This window comes from Nomascus leucogenys, chromosome 17, assembly GCF_006542625.1.
Source record: "Nomascus leucogenys isolate Asia chromosome 17, Asia_NLE_v1, whole genome shotgun sequence".
Taxonomy (NCBI): domain Eukaryota; kingdom Metazoa; phylum Chordata; class Mammalia; order Primates; family Hylobatidae; genus Nomascus; species Nomascus leucogenys.
This window is the reverse complement of record NC_044397.1, coordinates 4,637,381-4,652,984: the sequence shown is the minus strand read 5'-3', so window position 1 is coordinate 4,652,984 and position 15,604 is coordinate 4,637,381.

Here is a 15,604-nt window from a genome sequence, read left to right as displayed (position 1 = left end):
CATGTCTTCCACCTTCCTCCCTCAAGTCACAAAGATAACAGTCCAATGTCCTATTCTACCTGTATATTTGTGTCTTGCTACTGCTCCAACCACGCCACAGAATACTGGTCCATTAGTGATACTGATGGAAACAAGTCTAGGGATCAGAAAAGCAACAATGGATAAACATACAGTCAGAAGCCTCCAAGTCAGGCACTAGATCTGCCACTCCCTAGATCCAGAAGTCTAGTTTTAGAGCTTAGAATGGAAAAGGCCAGAGGTTGCTGTCAGTCTATATAACATGAGGGGTACAAAGTACTGAATATTAGGGAGAGAACCAAAAGAAACAGAATGGTTCCCCTAATTCAGGAGTTTTAGTTTTAATTGGGGGTTATTATTAGTAAAAGATTTTTTCTTTTTTTTTTTTTTTGAGACAGGGTCTTGCTCTATCACCCGGGCTGGAGCACATTGGTGCAATCTCAGTTCACTGCAACCTCTGTTTCCTGGGCTCAAGTGATCTTCCCACCTCAGCCTCCCAAGTAGCTGAGACTACAGGCACACACCACCACATCCAACTAATTTTCTTTTTTGAGAGAGAGATGGGGTTTCATTATGTTGTCCAGGCTGGTCTCAAACTCCTGGGCTCAAGCAATACACCCGTCTTGGCCTCCCAAAGCACTGGGATTACAGGTGTGAGCCACCACACCTGGCCAGTAAAAGATTTTTTAAAATTTTACATCTGGGCCAGGCGCGGTGGCTCATGCCTGTAATCCCAGCACTTTGGGAGGCTGAGGTGGGTGGATCACAAGGTCAGGAGATCAAGACCATCCTGGCTAACACTGTGAAACCCCATCTCTCCTAAAAATACAAAAAATTAGCCGGGCGTGGTGGTGGGCGCCTGTAGTCCCAGCTACTCAGGAGGCGGAGGCAGGAGAATGGCATGAACCCAGGAGGTGGACCTTGCAGTGAGTGGAAATTGTGCCACTGCACTCCAGCCTGGGCGACAGAGCAAGACTCCATCTCAAAAAAAAAAAAAAAATTTACATCTGTGGTAAGGCAAATATTTAAAAACCATTTGAGAAAAAAAAATTGAAGGGGTTAATTAACTTTCCCAGAGTTATATAGCAAAAACGAACAGTAAGTCAGAATGAGAATCCAGGCCTCTTGCCTCCTAGACTGATATTATTTCTACTATACCATGTTGCCTCAGAAAAAACTGAAAAATGAAAGTAGATAAAGAGATATCAATACAGGATTAATAGATCAAATAATGCTAGAATGTCACAGTTAAGGAGTAATCAGAATGTCAGGACTGCAGACAGAAGGCTTTCTGACGTAAATTAACATTTGGAATAAATTTTTTTTAATGAGTAATATTTTAAAAATTCATTAATGCATACATACATTCATTTCATTCACTAAGCACTGCGAAGTGTGCATAGTACTGAGTACTTGGCTGGATGTTTAAAATATCCTGCCCTAGAGAAGTTAAGTTTGGGGAGGAGGGTGGTAGGTTTGAGGGAGGTGAGGAGATACTTATATATGTCAGCAAGACAAATACTCCATATTAGAGATTGATATAGCACATTAGCAGAGCAAACAGAACAGATGCACTAATTCACACTGAAGAGTAGATAGAGTATTCTTAAAGGAGAGGACATTTGGTCGGACCTTGAAAGTTGAAGAAACTGCTAAAGTGGGGGAGTGGTACTGTCTGGCGGGAAAAGGTAAAGGCTTTGAGATGCCTTGTGTGGTCATGCAAAACTAAGTACTTCAAGATGGCTAGAGCACAGATGTGAACAGAGGTGTTTGGAGTAGAGAAAGGTAATGGGAGAAGTAGTCTTACCTCTCTAGGGATGGAAGAGTATTAGATGTATGAATTATTTTAAAAGAGGGCATATACTGTTCTAGGTGAGGCAAAAGCCCAAAGGTGGCAAGGAGCAATTCATACATAACAAAATAAGTAGATTTACTCACTGACATGAAAATTTCATGTGACAGGTAACAAGATATGTAGGTGGAGAATGATTATGCAATGAGGCATAGTCTCACATTAAATCTATAAACAATTTTCAGTGGTTCAGACAACGTGAGAAGTAGCAATCATTTTAACACTATTATCTCCTAAGCCATCAAAATTATTTGTCTTCCTCAAAGGACAGGATTAAGGGCTCTTGGCTGGGTGCTGTGGCTCATACCTGTAATGCTAGCACTTTGGGAGGCTTAGGTTGGCGGATCACCTGAGGTCAGGAGTTCAAGAGTCCAGCCTGGCCAACATGGTGAAACCCCATCTCTACTAAAAATACAAAAATTAGTGGGCATGGTGGTGTGTGCCTGTAATTCCAGCTGAGGGATTCTGAGGCAGGAGAATCGCTTGAACCTGGGAGGCAGAAGTTGCAGTGAGCCAAGATTGTGCCACTGCACTCCAGCCTGAGCAACAGAGTGAGACTCCGTCTCAAAAAAAAAAAAAAAAAAAAAGTCTTTTACTATTCATTCACTCAGCTCACTGCCCCTAGGGTGAAAAAAAGAGACACTTAAGACAAGACCATGCTGTCAGTTCTGCTGCCATATGAAGAGCAAGACTGAAAATCTTTTAATATTTCATGATGCTTCCTCTGCCTAAATACCCTTTCCCACCTTCTCCATTTACTGAACTACTTTTCTTCTCAACCTGTCTCAAAAGTCATCTTTATAGTCAAGATTTCTTTGGTACCTCTGTGGAAAATTAACCATTTCTTCCCATAGCACGTTGTTGTAACTCCTGTAGCATTTTATTTCTGCACTTTAATTTCGCTGTATTAAAGTTAGTTGTTTACTTAGCTGAACTGGTAAAATCTTATTTCTCTTTACGTCCATAGCACCTAGCACAGTGCCTGGCTCATAACTGTGTTCAAGGAATGCTTGTTGAATGAATGCATTTATGCATGCCAGAAATTCAGCTATTAACAAGTCAATAATGAACAAATAATACTTTTATCACTTAGTTATTTCTTATTTCTTTCTATTATACTTTATAATTCCTCCTTGTTTTTCCTGGCAATCCATATTCCTTCTTTCCTTTAAAACCTTTCTGCATTGATAAAGAATGTACTCTTTATTTGATATAAGTAATTGTATATAAAGTATTTCTGGTACTGAAAAACCATAATAATGATATTCTGAGACTGCACTCCCTATGTCTCAAAAATATCCTGAAGAAATACTCAGGGAATCATCTTTCCTCTAAATGAGCTAAAAGCTGGAGCTATTTCTCAGATTAGAAAGAGGAATTCAGAGGATATCTCAAGGTGAATAGGGTCTTTGAAACAGAAGACATGGAAAGTAGTTTTGGGTCTGAGAGCTGATGTGATGCAGAGAGAAATGAGCAATGGTATCTGCTACCAAGGCCACATAGGTTCCTCTGAAGCTTTAGCATCTGCTCAGCATTTCCAAAAATATCTTCCTTAGAACCTTAGTTCCTCTGGATGCTTATAGTCTTTCTGGAGAAAAGTGTTTGATGACCAAGTAAATTTGGGAAATGCTGACTAAAACTAAATATAACAAATTTCTTTCCCATAGCACTACTCAGAACCTTTGATATGTTAATGTTCATTGTGAACCTTGAAGAAGGAAATATAATTTGCATCACTTCCCAAATATATTTGGCCATGAAAATCTTTTCTTTTTTCATGAGCATATTAAGGGACTAATAACATTCTACCAAACACACTTTGGGAGATATTGAATTAGTAATTATCTTCGAGGAAAAAATCACTGACCTTGAAACCTAGCTTTGAGGCTTTGACATGTTTGGCTTACCAGCATAACCTTTCTGGATCTTAGTTTCTTTAAAGAGGTCAAATTTGATGAACTCTAATATCCCATCTAGTTCTTAACATCTATTATATTCTAAACTAAATAAGATGGAAATGACTAAGTTACAGCCTAAGAGTGACAGAAGGCATTCTTAAGGGTATTGTAAGACAGTCTCTAAAGGACAAAGAAATGACTCTTTTAAGAGTAAGGGCCAAGGGTGGGACCCTTGAAGGCCATAGGTCAATACAAACTTCAAGAACAGAACAGACCAGCACTGGAAGGGATGGCCCATGTGACGGTTAATAATGAGTGTCAACTTGATTGGATTGAAGGATTCAAAGTATTAATCCTGCGTGTTTCTGTGAGAGTGTTGCCAAAAGAGATTAACATTTGAGTCAGTGGGCTGGGGAAGGCAGATCCACCTTTAATCTGGTGGGCACAATCTAATCAGCTACCAGTGAATATAAAGCAGGCAGAAAAATGTGAAATTATCGAGACAGGCCTAGCCTTCCAGCCTGCATCTTTCTCCAATGCTGGATGCTTCCTGCCCTCAAACATCGAACTCCAAGTTCTTCAGTTTTGGCACTCGGACTGGCTCTCCTTGCTCCTCAGCTTATAGACAGCCTATTGTGGGGCCTTGTGGTCATGTAAGTTAATACTTAATAAATTCCCCTTTATATATATATATTTATATATAATATATATTACATATATATTAGTTCTATATTATATATATATATATATATATGTTCTGTCCCTCTAAGAGAACCCTGACTAATACTGCCCAGCGTATCCACTCTGGAGATAAGATTGGGAGGTAGGATGTAGGAGTATCTGCAGATCCCACCAAACCTGAAAGAAGTGTTAACATGTATTTGCCTTGGGCAAAGAGTCTGAGTATCTATTAAGCAACTGTAGCATCTTTCTTATCTCTAAAATAAGGCTTGGATCAGATAATCTCTAAATTCCTTTCCAATAGTAACATTCTATGAGTGTGTATCTATAATTATATCACATTAATAGTATATTCTATTCTTTTGGGGGAGCATTTGCATTTTATAAGAGGGAGGTGGGGGATAAGTAATGAAACAACACAGGATTTGAAGACTGAAGATCTGGGTTTCATTACAAGCTCTGTTATATGCTAGTAACTTCTCTTCTGTGACCTTAATTTCCTCATGTATAAAAGAGGAGCTGGGCATGGTGGCTCACACCTATAATTCCAGCACTTTGGAAGGCCGAGGTGGGAGGATCGCTTGAGCTCAGGAGTTCGAAACCAGCCTGGGCAACACAGCAAGACCCTGTCCCTACTAAAAATAAAAAAAATAGCCCAGTGTGGGGCATGTGCTTGTAGTCTGAGCTACTTGGAAGGATGAGGTTGAGGATGCAGTGAGCCATGATTGAGCCACGGAACTTTAGCCTGGGAAACAGAGCGAGACTCTGTCTCCAAAAAAAAGTAAAAAATAAAGAGGGATACAAATTTTCACATTGGTAGAATCTACTAAAGTATTCTATAAATGTTAAAGTACTATGTACATTTTTGATATAATTTTTATCCATTTTAAAGAAGTTATGGCAAGCAAACCAATCTGATTCGATGTTAACATTGGAAGTAACTATTTTTAAAATTCATTCATGTATACACTTTCTCCATAGCTTTCTATTTTAAAAAGTCAATTGAAAACTTCCAACAAACTTTATCATAATGCAACTAGTGGGAAAATAGATTTTTCTATACCTTCATCTGGGTTAGGTTTTGTGAAAGGTGGTTGGGTGAGGGGTGGATGTGGAAGAGGGAGATCAGTTCAGTGTAAGGTCCAGAAAAAGCAATAAGATCTGGGAAAGACCCAGAATGAAAGCCAAGAGAGCGCTAACCAGCTGTGGTTCCTTTCTACCTAGGTAATTTCTCCACAACTTCTCTCATACTCTCTCGTAGACAGGCAGCCTTTATTCTGCATCCTCTCCACAGGCATGTTACTTGCATCATATTAATTTACACATTTGCTTGTTCCCTTGCAGTGTTCTGGAATCTTGGTATGTTTGTTCTGTTTCTCCCCTTTTCCTGACCCGTTGAATGGGAATGTATCTTTATTTCCCCTGGGTATCCAGTACAGAGATCTGTATCTAGTGATTTCTTAATAGATCTTGTTTGCTCACTTTCCTTAGCAAGTTCCCTCCGCGTTAAGCAGATTCTGGACTACTTGAATCCCTGCCACTTGTTACTGCCTCCTACCCTGCCTGAAGAGCCCCTGGGGCCTGAGAAGCTCCTCTCTGCCCCACCTTCCTCCTCACTTGGTCTTAGCAAGATTCTCCCAGCAGAAGCTGAAGATGCTGAAGGAGCTCTCCAGGGCATGTGCACACTCGTCTGGCTTCTTATCACCAGGAAGGCCGAAAACACAGAGGAACATGCAGCCCTGGGATAGATGACAAACAAAGAAACGAGACACTTACCTGGGAAAGGAATATGGCTTGCCTAAACTAAACCAGCTCCCCCGAATGAACCCAGACCCTATCCTTGAACACTCTTCTGTTGGAAATATAGGATTCTACATGATTCATAAAATGGAAACGCTGGGCCACAGCAACATACACGTTTTTTCTTTTTTTTTGAGACAGAGTCTCGCTCTGTCGCCCAGGCTGGAGTGCAGTGGCGCCATCTCGGCTCACTGCAAGCTCTGCCATCTGAGTTCATGCCATTCTCCTGCCTCAGCCTCCCAAGTAGCTGGGAATACAGGCACTCGCCACCACGCCTGGCTAATTTTTTTGTATTTTTAGTAGAGGCGGGGTTTCACCGTTGTTAGCCAGGATGGCCTCGATCTCCTGACCTCGTGAGCTGCCTGCCTCGGCCTCCCAAAGTGCTGGGATTACAGGTGTGAGCCACCGTGCCTGGCCAGCAACATAGACATTTAAAAAAATCTTGATTTAACTATTCAAAGAACTGAAATTTAAAACACAAGAAAAATTGCTATCAAGAACTTTTCAAAAATTTAATTTCTAGTATATACCTTAAGCTAAGTCTATCTGCCCACATTTTCTTCACCTAAAATGTCAAATGTTAAGATTCTGCTTTTTTTCACGATCTTTAATTATCTGAGAAAGACCTGATTACATTTACTTTATTAATAGAACCAGAAAAAAATTCTTTATGCTTTCACAAGGATTCTTCAATAAGAATTCAATAAAAAATGACATGGAGAGTAACCCCCAGTAACCCTGAAAATTAAATTGAGAACATCCCGGCCGGGTGTGGTGGCTCACGCCTGTAATCCCAGCACTTTGGGAAGCTGAGGCAGGCGGATCACAAGGTCAGGAGATTGAGATCATCCTGGCTAACATGGTGAAACTCCGTCTCCACTAAAAATACAAAAAAAAAAAAATTAGCCGGGCGTGGTAGCGGGCGCCTGTAGTCCCAGCTACTCGGGAGGCTGAGGCAGGAGAATGTCGTGAACGCGGGAGGCAGAGCTTGCAGTGAGCCGAGATCGCGCCACTGCACTCCAGCCTGGGCGACAGAGTGAGACTCCGCCTCAAAAAAAAAAATAATAAATAAAAAAAGAACATCCCATTTCTTAATTAACATTAGTTGAAGTTTTAATGTAATATAGCTTGTTACAAAATAAGTAGCAGGGAATTTGACTTACACTTGCATTATGTGGGAGATCCACTGGTTGTACAAGACCATTACTCCTCACTCACCTTTAATGCTGATGGGTCAAGTTCCCTTGTACTTTCTTTCTCAAACATAAAGATCCGACTCAGCTGGCCACCCCCTTTCTCAATGACTGTGGAGATGTATAAGGCAGCCTCCTGGATAAGATGACACAAATGCAACATCCACGCTGTCTTGTGGAACTCTAGGCTGACCAAAACCAGAGTCACCATATGGAATTCAGATACATACTCTATAGGCTGGCCTTCCTCAATCTATAAAGACACACTGAGTTACCTACCTGTATTTTCAACTATCAACATCATGTTCAGGCATTTTTAATTATGTATTTCATGGTATGTATGAGAAAATAACTTATGGGTCTCAGCAAAAACTTAAAAGAAAATTCAGTATAGAAGATATACAAACCAATGAACGTGGAATTAAAACTGACTTTAGGCAGAATTCACTGATGAAATCTGTCAAGATTTACTCTCTAAGAGTTAATTTGACACATCCATTAGTGATTACATCTCTTACTAGGGAATTCACATGTATTCATATATATACAATCAGTCAACTTATATTTACCGAACATACACTCTATACCCTTCTTACAGTGTACTAAATTGTTAAAGAACAAACTAAAAAACAAATAAGGCTTCCACTTTCTGGGACTGAGAAATCTAACTAAAGGTTTAAGACATGTTCATCACAGTATTACGTTGGCACAGATGGGTAAATCTGCTGGAATTACAATGGGTTGCTGGAGATTAACTGGATAAATACAAAAAAGTTGTCACTTATAATTGTACACCTGTTTACGCATGTGCACGCACACGCACACACACACACACATACACACACACACACACACACACAGAGAGACTCTACGAGGATTCAAGAACTAGGAAATAACCTTCTTCAAAAGGTTTTTCATTATGTGCTTCCACAGCTTTTGGTCAAGTTCAGAGTGTGGATCCAATTCCAGTGCAGTTCTTAGAGTCTCTGAGAAAAGAAAAACAAAATGTCCCTGGCCATGTGGAAAATTAATGTTTAAAATTTGGGGCTTAGGTAGAAAGGACAAAGTAACTTACCAGCACTTGTACGGTAATGTGGTAGATAATTGAGGCACTTGTCAAAATGCTCATCAAAATCAAATGGGTCAATGATCTGCATATCTCTTAACTACAGAAAGGAAACTGCTTAATTCTGTGCTCCTACACAAGAAAGGCTGAGGATTCTATTGCCCTTGTTTGCCTTTTATCTCCTCAGCCTCACTGTTCTACCTCATGTATCTTCATAGGAGAACATTCCCAGCCTCCTTCCTAAACTGAGTTCCAATGGTCATTGGTTTGGCCAGGAAATATGTGAACACTACCAGAGCATTGCCCTGTGTGGTAGGAAGGCCTTTTCAGAATGGGAATAGAGGAAGCTAGCCTCCTATCTTCACAGCTTCATCCTCCCTCATGATTTCCACTTCAAACATATACTGCTCGCAGAGCATCCAGCAGTTCCAGGATAGGACAATTTCATTTGCCTGAGCCAAACGCTGAGCTAACTGGACATCATCTACATCCTGCCCAATCACCAAGAGGTGCCACTCATCTCCAACAATAACCTGGGAAATCTGACCTGCAGACAGACCTATCCAGAAAAAACGAGATAAATGGAGAAGAGCCAAATTCAATTGGGAAACAATGCAACAGGAGGGGTCTGGAATCCCTGCATGGCTCTGTGCATCATGCCAATCTTGTTACTGCCCTCAGCTATGGAAGTCTTAGGTGAGCTAACCTTTAAAAATAATACCTTACGGCCAGGCACAGTGGCTCATACCTGTAATCCCAGCACTTTGGGAGGCTGAGACAGGCAGATGACCTGAGGTTGGGAGTTCGAGACTAGCCTGACCAACATGGTGAAACCCTGTCTCTACTAAAAATACAGAAAAAAAAAATTAGCCAGGCATGGTGGTGCACGCCTATAATCCCAGCTACTCAGGAGGCTTAGGCAAAAGAATCGCTTGAACCCTAGAGGTGGAGGTTGCAGTGAGCCAAGACCATGCCACTGCATGCCAGCCTGGGCAACAGAGTGAGACTCCATCTCAAAAAAAAAAAAAAAATTATTCCCCCAGATGTCCTTCTCTTATATAATACACCTGGAGATGGACATTTTGTCTGTCTGGAGATGGTGAAGGAGAGTAGTGGAAGAAGAATGTACAAAGGGGCACAAGGAGACTTTTTGAGTGATAAGTATGTTCGCTATCTTTATTGTGGTGATGGTTTCAAAAGTGTATAAATATGCCAGTGTATAGTATCAATTATCCTTAATACAACAAAAACCAAAAGAAACAAAAAAGATGGCAGGACAAAAGAGATGCCATATACGACAGAATATAATTATTTACCACTGCTCCTCAAAACATGAAAGAATAGCTGGAGCCAACTTTTGCCCTTAAGGAGGTTTCTGAACCCTTGTGAAGGAGCTTTGTATATTGAGCTTCCCCTCCAATCCTGACTCTGCCATTGGTGAAACTTTGGCCTCTGTATGTAGCTTTTTAATTTTTATTATATTGTATTATATTTTTGATTCTGTCAATCAATAACATAGTTCAAAAACTAAACTATATGAAAGAATATATATTTTAAAATCTTGCTTCTACCTACATGACCATCTTTACTATTTTCCTGATATTAGTAATTTTATTAGTTTCTTATATATTTTTTCCAGTGTTTCTTTATACAAGATATAAACAAATAGGCCGGGTGCGGTGGCTCAAGTCTGTAATTCTAGCACTTTGGGAGGCTGAGGTGGGCGGAACACGAGGTCAGGAGATCGAGAACATCCTGGCTAACACGGTGAAACCCCGTTTCTACTAAAAATACAAAAAAATTAGCCAGGCGTGGTGATGGGCGCCTGTAGTCCCAGCTACTCAGGAGGCTGAGGCAAGAGAATGGTGTGAACCCGGGACGTGGAGCCTGCAGTGAGCCGAGATGGCGCCACTGCACTCCAGCCTGGGTGACAGAGCAAGACTCCATCTCAAAAAAAAAAAAAGATATAAACAAATAAGAAAAATTCTTATTTTCCTCCTTACACAAATGGTAGCATACTAAACACGCTGTTTTGTATCTTACTTTTTTTCACTTAACTATATCTTGGGGATACTGCCATATCAAGACATCTTATTTTTTTAAAGTTGCAGATAATCTTATTGAGTATACATATTATTTACTTAACCAGTCTCCTATAAATAGTTTTCAATGTTTTAAAATTACAAACCATATTACAATCAATAACCTTGCACATGCAACATTTCAGATGTGTGCACGTATACCTATAGGATGTCCAGAAGGATTGCTAGGTTAAGGAATAAATGCACTTGTAAGAGTAAACAGTATAGATGGTATGTAAGTGAAAACAAGATTTTTTAATACATATTTTTATATGGTTTAGTTTTTGTTGGCATAAAAAATACAATAAAGACAATAAAAAATAAATAAAGATTGCCAAATCACCCTTATGCTGTTTGTTCACTCACAGTAAGAAAAAGCTCATTCCTCAGACTCACCAAAGAGTACATTGTCCAGCATCTGAAGTTTTGCCTATCTATAGGTAAGACAGGTAGTCAGTGTACTTCCAGTTGGCATTTTTCTTATTATGAATGTTGATCATCTTTTTACGTGTTAAAAGACATGCATTTCCTTGTCTATATATGATTTACTCATGTCCTTTGTCCATTTTTCTCTTAAGAGTATTATTGGTTTCTTGATTTCTAAGTGCTCTTTCCCTAGTAGAGCAATTCACCCTTTGTCTATATGAATTGCAAATGTTTTTTCCCAGTTTATCATTTATCTTTTGAGGTTTTTATAGTGGGTTCCCCCTCGCCCAACTGGATCACTCTTTTCGGAGGTACTACCTATCTTTAACTGCAGGTCCTGGCCTTCTCTGGTATGATAGATCCCAAATTTCTCCTGTATCTCCAGACTGCATTTTGCCACCAAGGTAATGATGTCACTCAGTTGATTTTGTTCTACTCTCCAGAGTGCCAGGAGCATGTTCCCTGCAGACACACAGGATAGGCTGATGGGGACCAAATATCTAGACTTACTTGGTCCAGGGCAAAGTCCCAGTAATGCAGAAGATCAACTTGACCCAGTGTGGATATCAAGTAAGTTATCAGGCAAGGTTTCTTGGTTGTATACATTATGCTAGGTTAAAATACTGCTTCAGATCCTCAAAATCATTCAGTAAATAAAAACATAACTAGGCAGAAGTTTAAATGATCCTAAGGATATTTTTGGTAACCTTCCTTCCACCAGTATACTAACAGAGGAGGAGAGGTACTAGCAAAAGATTCATAAAATGTGGGTTCAAGTTCATATATAATTTGATGGCTGGTTTTATTATGTTTAAATAAGAAGACAGGCCAACTCCGGGGCATACAGCTGTTAGTGATCCTGAGTTCTCCAGATAGGACATGCTTGACTCCTCCCCATCTCATGTTTAGCTTCTGCTATTAATGACCAAATTTCTCATTAGTTTTCTCAAGAATGCTTTATTGGCATTTATTTTGCTGTCCTTCAATTTAAACAAAAATGCAAAGCATGTGAGAGTTTAATTTGGGCAAAGCTTTTCCATTAGACGGGGGGATCCTTTGAGGCACAGACTATGTCTTCCTCATCTTTGTATCCCCAGGGTCCAGTACCTATTAATCAAACAATGCTGAATAAACCAATATGCTGAATTCCACCTAAATATAGTCCTCCTCACTCACAGTCTTTTAAGTATTCAGAAAAACTAAAAAAATACCTGTGACATTTAGGATATCCCCTCCAAAACAGAGAACATCTGAAATCAAGTAAGGAAGAGACAGGAAAATGAGTCAAAATCAGATATAAACCAGATCAGGGCAGAATCATATATGGTCAAAAGAATGGCCTACTGAGTTTATCCTGACGTCATTCTTGTCCATTTGCTCACTCCAAGACTCAGGCTCCTTCTTCCTTCCCTTCATTTTTCCCCCAAATCTATCTGTACCTACATACATCGTTTCTGAAATAGAAGAATTCCCGCCCTCTTCAAAGCCACCCCATTTGTGATAGGAATCTTATCCCCTGTTACCTTCTCAAGAACTTCACACCGTTCCTAATCTCTCTACTGAAATATTCTCATCAATAGCTTAAAAAACAGAAACAAAACACACAAAAATAACCCACATATTCTTGGTTCTACCTTCTCTTCTGCCTATTAGCTCCAATTTTTTCCTGCTACATTCACAACAAACAAAATCCCCAAATCTCAAAAAAGTTGGCTATATATATTTTCCTCATCTCCCATTTACTCTTCCTCTTAAATGTTTTCTCTGCCATTCTTTTTCTCAGCTTACCCCACTCTGACTTCTACCTCCACCACTTCAAATTATCAAGGTCATCAACGGCATTAATCTTGCTGAATTCAATACTTCTCTGACCTCACTGTACTTGACAGCTGTCATTTTCAACCCAGCTAGCTGCAGCTTTCTTCTAGAGACACTGCCTCTCCTTTGGCTTCAGGAACACCACAATATCCTACCTCACTGGCTGTTTGTAGTCTCTTTTTCAGGTTCTTTCTCCCTTGTCATAATCCTCCCCTGGAGTTCCTCAAGCCTCAGCCAAAGGCTCTTTCTCTTTATTTATGCTCTCCCAACATGAACTCAATCAGTTCTTAACTTTAAGTCCCACTTTATGCCATCAACTCACATTTTCATCTCTAACAGGGATCTCTTCTCTGAGCTCCAGGCTCAATCATAGCTGGATTCTCCACTTGAATGGAGTCATTCTCCACTTGAATGACTTATTGGCATCTCAAACTCAACATACTCAAAACAGAACTCTTGATTTTCTTTCTCAATGTTCAGTCTTTCCTCTCTTGGTAAATGACACGATCAATTCATTTATGAAAGCCAAAAAACTGAGTCCTTTTTCTCACCACTTCCCACTGAAATTCAATGTATTAGCAACTCCTATCTGTTGAACCTGCAAAATATATTTCAGGTTAATCTACCCCACGCGGCTCCCCTGCCATACCTCTATACCAACAATCTTCAGTCTTGACTGCACATTGAAATTGCCTATGTAACTTTAAAAGATCTTATTCCTGGGCCAACCTCAAGAAATTCTGATTTAAATGGCCTGGGGTGAAGCTTAGGCATTAAGATTTTTAGATAGACAAGGTGGTATGGTACCTGCAGTCCCAGCTATTTGAGAGGTTGAGGCAGAAGAACCTTTTAAGCTCTAGAGTTCAAGACAAACTTGGCAACATACTGAGACCCCAGTCTCTTACAAAAAAAAAAAAAAAATAGAAAAAAGAAAAAACAATTAAAAAGCTCCTCAGGCAACCACAGCTGAGGTTGAGAACCACTGCTCTAGATAAAATCTCCATCATCTTTCCAAGACAACTGCCTCTTCCAGCTTCTATTCTTAAATTCACTCTCCACCAGCATTCAATCTCCACAAGGTAGCCAAAATCAGCTTTAAAGTGTTAATCAGATCATATTACTCCCCTGCTAGACCTTTCCAGTTTTCCTTTATACAGAAATATATAATTCCAACTCTTCACTATGGACTACAGAGCTTGGTGGTCTCATAGCTACCATCCCCCAACCTTGCCTCAAACCACTCTTCACCCTGCGAGCTACATTTTGGCCTGCACTGGCCTTCTTTTAGCTCCTAGAGCATGCCGAGCTTTCTCCTGTCTCAGAACCTTTGCACTTGGTATTCTGTCTGAAATGCTTTACCCCTAGTTCTTCACAAGCTGTTCCCCTCATCCTTCATGTGTCAGCTTAAATAATACCTCCTCAGAGGAGCCTCCTATGACCACCCTGTCTCAAACACTCCCCTACCCTAAAATTATTATTATTTTTTTACCACTATGCTATGTTTATTTCCTTGATAGAATGTATAAGCTACAATTATTGTGTTTACTTATTGTCTGTCCCACTAAAATGGAAACTCCACGAGGGTACTCTTACTTTCCCCTGTATTTCTAGTACCCAGAAGTTGCTGGTATTAGAGTACATACACGATATAGAATTTTTATCTTCCCCTTCATCCAAACCTATGAGAAAAAGCAAACGACCTTCCATATGTGTTCCTTAAGGATAAGAGGTAAGTCAAATAATCAAATTCTTAACGGAGATGCCTCAAAGTAATTATTCTAGTGAATCTCAGAATGATGGACAGAAGCATACAGGGCACTGTCAGTAAAGGATGAGAATGTTACGTAAGTACTAAAAGGTATAAGGTCGGAGTAATTTCTGTTGGGTAGGCCTAACTAAAAAGTTCAAGAGTGGGTTCTTGCCCTGCCTGCACCTATTGGACATGGACTCTGTCCATGTCACAGAGTAGGTACTCAAAACATGGGTACTGCACAAATGAGTTTTTTCCAGATACTGGATATCTGGCAAATATCTAAAAGCTTAATACATGGCAGAAAATAAGAAAACACCTATTCCTTCCTCACAGGATCAAAATATAATAATAAAAAGATGTTTTATAAATTTTGTCTAAATACACACTTGAGATACATTATTGTTAGAAGAGAATACTTTATTTTCAAATAAAATACAAATGTGCAAAGTAAATTAGCTCCTCCTGCCCCGCCTTTGAACAATGAGTCAATAGAATGTGAGACTGGGTAGAACGGCAGATAATAGCCAAAGGTCTAGCTTTTCAGTGGCAACTTGAAGAAACCAAAGATGAATGATGCTAAAGGAATGACCCTTTGGTACCTGTTTTAAAGTACTTCTGGCCCCCTTCTTTTATAAACCCCCAGGAGCCCAGCACCACACCTTGTTATCCTACAATGATCACTCACGCTCCACGATGTCACTAATGTAATAACTGAAGATGTGGGCCAGTTTGTCCATGTCACGTTCCGACTTGCAGGTCAGGCTGAACCTGTCCATTAATGCTGTAAACCCTGACCAACAAAGCAGAAATTACGATGTTAACTCCAAATTCTAAACTTTTTGGCCCCTTTCTCCCCACACATCAGGCTAGTGTAAAGTAAACAGATCCCTTCAAGCTGAGTAATTCCTTTATCCATTAACATGGTGTAACTTAGAAACTACTAAGGGCCAGGTTGGTTGCCGCTGCCACTGGGAATCCAGAGGACCATCCTCTCTGCTTCCAAGAGCTGGAGATGGTG